The sequence below is a fragment of the Colobus angolensis genome, unplaced genomic scaffold, assembly GCF_000951035.1.
Source record: "Colobus angolensis palliatus isolate OR3802 unplaced genomic scaffold, Cang.pa_1.0 Scaffold54, whole genome shotgun sequence".
Taxonomy (NCBI): Eukaryota; Metazoa; Chordata; class Mammalia; order Primates; family Cercopithecidae; genus Colobus; species Colobus angolensis.
The window spans coordinates 147,026-151,655 of record NW_012118932.1 but is presented as its reverse complement, the minus strand read 5'-3'; the positions used below and the strand labels follow the sequence as shown (position 1 = coordinate 151,655).

At 42.7% G+C, this 4,630-nt stretch overlaps 1 protein-coding gene across 1 annotated transcript in view; it reads right to left on the bottom strand.

Moving 5' to 3' along the window:
• IQCG (IQ motif containing G) overlaps positions 1–4,630 on the bottom strand; it is a 49,612-nt gene that overhangs the window by 29,948 nt on the left and 15,034 nt on the right. The gene's annotated exons all lie outside the window — the stretch shown is intronic.

The following is a 4,630-nucleotide window of genomic DNA, read 5'->3' as shown; positions in this document are numbered from 1 at the left end:
AAAAAAAAAAAAAAAGAAAAAAGAAAAAAGAAAAAACGCAAAAGCTTGATTAGGTTTTTTAAAAAAATTTGTTTTAATGATTTAACTTTTTCAAAATTACGAAATATTTCAAAAATTTAGAAAGTATAATGAATAAAATAATGAATATTTATGTATGTAACACCAAATTTAAATATTTTACCATGGTAGAGACTTGGTTTTTTTTTAAAGATTACATATGTCAGATATATCTGAAGTCTCTAGTCCCAGTCTCCTCAATCTTCCCCAAAGATAAACACTCTTCTGAATTTGGTGATTATTATTCTTTAGCATGTTGTGATACTTTTATTATGTGTTTGTGTGTTTTATTTAAGTAATACGTGTAGTTTTACATGTTTTTATTTTTATTTTTATTTTTTTTGAGATGGAGACTCGCTCTGTTACCCAGGCTGGAGCACCGTGGCTCTACCTCGGCTCACTGCAACCTCTGCCTCCTGGGTTCAAGTGACTCTCCCGCCTTAGCCTCCTGAGTAGATGGGATTACAAGTGTGGGCCACGTCACTCGGCTAAAAAAAAAAAAGTTTTCTTTAATTTCTAGTTTGCTAAGAGGTTTTTGGTATTGGCTTTTAAATGATGAATATATGCTGAATTTTGCCAAATATCTTTTCTGCATCTATTGATCTTTCTATTTTTTTTTTTACATTTTCTGATGCTAAACTATTTTTGCATTCCTGGGATAATTCCAATTTCATTATGATGTTCCTTCTGGGTCTTTTTTTCTTTTTTTTTTTGAGATGGAGTCTCGCTCTGTTGCCCAGGCTGGAGTGCAGTAGCGCGATCTCAGCTCACCGCAACCTCCACCTCCCAGGTTCACGCCATTCTCCTGCCTTAGCCTCCCGAGTAGCTGGGACTACAGGCATGTGCCACCACGCCCGGCTAATTTTTGTATTTTTATTAGAGACAGGGTTTCACCATGTTGGCCAGGCTGGTCTGAAACTCCTGACCTCAAGTATCTGCCCACCTCAGCCTCCCAAAGTGCTAAGATTACAGGCGTGAGCCATCACACCCAGCCAAATGTTAACATTTTCGAGATGAGTAAACCAGGTTCAGGAAAGTTAAGTGACTTCCCTGTGGTCACATAACTAGTTTGAGAAAGAGCTGGAAATATATAATCCAGGTTTCCTAACGCCTAGTCGCTGTTCTTCATGATACTCTCCTAAGTGGAGTGTTAAAAAAAACTGCTGTTTAGGCTGGGCACAAGGGCTCACACCTGTAATCCCAGCACTTTGAGGGGCCGAGGCAGGAGGATCACTTGAGTCCAGGAGTTCAAGACCAGTCTGGGCAACATCGTGGATCCCCCATCTCACAAAAATTAAAAAAAAAAAAAAGGCTGGTCATGGTGGCACGTGCCTGTAGTCCCTGCTACTCAGGAGGCTGAGGTAGGAGGGTGGTTCGAGGCTGCAGTGAGTCATGTTTGTGCCACTGCACTCCTGCCTGGGTGACAGAGTGAGACCCTGTCTCAAAATAATAATAATAATAATAAAAATTAAAAACTGCTATTCAATGTTTTGACATAGTTGGCAATAATTATAGTTACTATTTTCCATAACAAAGAACTCAAGGGAGAGAGAGAATAGCCAGTTTTAGCTGGCATGGTAAGGAAGTCCCCTCTGCTTTAATCTTTCCAAGAAAACTAATTTTGTGGCCGGGCACAGTGGCTCACGCCTGTGATCCCAGCACTTTGGGAGACTGAGGCGGGCGGATCACCTGAGGTCGGGAGTTGGAGACCAGCCTGGCCAACATGGTAAAACCCTGTCTCTACTAAAAATACAAAATTAGCTGGGCCTGGTGGCGCGTGCCTGTAATCCCAGCTACTTGGGAGGCTGAGGCAGGAGAATCGTTTGGATCCAGGAGGCAGAGGTTGCAGTGAGCCAGGATCGCGCCACTGCACTCCAGTCTGGGCAACAGAATGAGACTCTGTCTCCAAAAAAAAAAGAAAAGTAACTTTGTGATTTTTAAAATTGTTAATTAATTAATTAGAGATAGGGTCTCACCCTGTCACTCAGGCTGGAATGCAGTGGCATGATCATAACTCACTGTAACTTCTACCTCCCTGGCTTGAGTGGTCCTCCCCCACCTCAGCCTCCTGAGTAGCTAGGACTAAAGCACACCACCATGCCCAGCTAATTTTTTTCATTTTTGTGGAGATGAGGTATCGCTATGTTGCCCAGACTGGTCTTGAACTCCCAGCTTCAAGCGCTCCTCCCACTTCAGCCTCGCAAAGTGCTGGAATCACAGGTGTGGGCCACCACCTGCAGCCAGGAAAGTAACTTCGATAAGACCATTCACATTATGTTCTCTGTTTCTGCTTTCTTCAGCCCTTTTCTGCCTGTAAAGCCAACCTCCTCTGCCCAGGTCATCAGAACAGTACTTCTACTTCATAGAAGGAGGTGTTGCCTGATTTAGAATTGCAAATAAAAGCCAATAAAGATATTTAGATTTGTTGCAATTTTGTCTTTTGACAGTAGTATGTTACGATAAAGTAATTATTAATTCAATGCAATAAGACGATAATACATAAAGATGAGTAGAGCAAGGAAAGCATACATAAACTTCCTACAAATTCCCATTTTAAATTCATAAAGTGTTGTAGTTTTTTTGTTGCTGTCGTTTTGCTTTTTCAGTTTTTTTTTTTGAGATGGGGCCACACTGTCACCCCTGCTGGAGTGCAGTGGCACAATCACAGCTCACTGCAGCCTCAGTTTCCCAGGCTTGGGTGATCCTCCCACCTCAGCCTCCAGAGTAGCTGGGACCACAGGTGCGTACCACCACGCCCAGCTAATTTTTTTGATTTTTAGTAGAGAGGAGATTTCATATGTTACCCAGGCTGGTTTCAAACTCCTGGGCTCACGCAATTCTCCTGTAGCGGGACAAGCCACAGACAAAACTCCTCAGACACCGGATTAAAGAAGGAAGAGGTTTTTTATTTGGCTGGGAGCATCAGCAGACTCATGTCTTAAGAGATGAGCTCCCCGAAAAAGAACTTCTTGGCCTTTTTAAAGGCTTACAACTTTAAGGGGTCCACGTGAAAGGGTCGTGATAAATCGAGCAAGCGTGGGAAACGTGACTGGGGGCTACATGCATCAGCTAACAGAAGAAAAAGTTTTACAATGCTTTTTTCATACAGTGTCTGGAATTTACAGATAACACAAGTAGTTTAGGTCAGGGATTGATGTTACTATTATTACTTTGTTTCACTCCTAGGGTCGGGTGGTGGTGCCAAGGTTGTCTGGCTATTTATCTTACTTTTGTTTCTTTCTAGCTTGTTGCTTTTTCTCTCCTCCTGTCTTGTGAACTAGGCATGGTGCGGGGAGGAGGGCAGCAGGAGTAGCAGTGGTCTCCTTCCTCACTCCCACCTTGGCCTTGCAAAATGTTAGCATCACAGGTGTGAGCCGCCACGCCTGGCCTGTTGTAGTTTTTATGTCTTTGATATTTTGATCTCCACTTTGATTCTGGATACCTGGTGGAGATGTACATTTTGTGAGCACACCCTGGGTTCCCTACAAATAATTGTGACTGGTATTTTGGGTTTTTCAGGAAAAGATACGAGCCACACACTGAGAATGAAAAGTACATGAACCGGGCAATTTATAAGCAGGATGCCTTTCTGTCTGATGCAGATCTGGGCCAGACTGACTTTAGCAAGATCTTACCCTTGGTTAGGGCCTAATACCGAGGTCAGCAAACTTTTTCTGTAAAGGGACAAATAGTAAACATCTGGCTTTGCAGAGCATAAGTTCTCTTTGGCAATGACTCAGCTCTGCACTGTGGCATGAAAGCAGTCACAGATAACGTATAAACAAATGGGCAATGGCATATTCCAGTAAAACTTTTCAAAAACAGACTTCAGACTGGATACACCTAGTGACCCTGGGTAATTGCAGTAAACTCTCATTTACCAGAAGTTCTCAACATAATGTTACACCCTCTTAACAGGCTTCTTTGTCACTGAGGCAGCTGACAATAAAAAATTATGAGACAATGGGAATTTAGACTGCCTTTAAGAAACCCTCAGGATTAAAACACAGTTTGGAATTTGGCTATATAGAATAATAAGAAATAGCTATAAAGTAGCTATTAATGGATAAAGTATCACAATAGCTACCAATTTGTGCCAGGCACTAGGCTAAAGCCTTATTTCTAACCCTTACACTAATGTTGCAAGGTTGCTATCGTTGTCACTTTTTTTTTTTCGAGATGGAGTCTTGCTCTGTTGCCCTGGCTGGAGTGCAGTGGTGCCATCTCGGCTCACTGTAACCTCCACCTCCCAGGTTAAAGCACTTCTCCTACCTCAGCCTCCTGAGTAGCTGGGATTACAGGCATGCACCACCACACCTGGCTAATTTTTGTATTTTTAGTAGAGACTGGGTTTCACCGTGTTAGCCAGGTTGGTCTCGAACTCCTGATCTCGTGATCCGCCCGCCTCGGCCTCCCAAAGTGCTGGGATTACAGGTGTGAGCCCTGGCGCCCGGCCCATTCTCATTTTTCAGTAATTGAAAACAGCCAAGAACCACATGATTATCTCAATAGATGCAGAAAAGGCTTTTGACAAAATTCAACAGCCCTTCATGCTAAAAACGCTCAATAAATT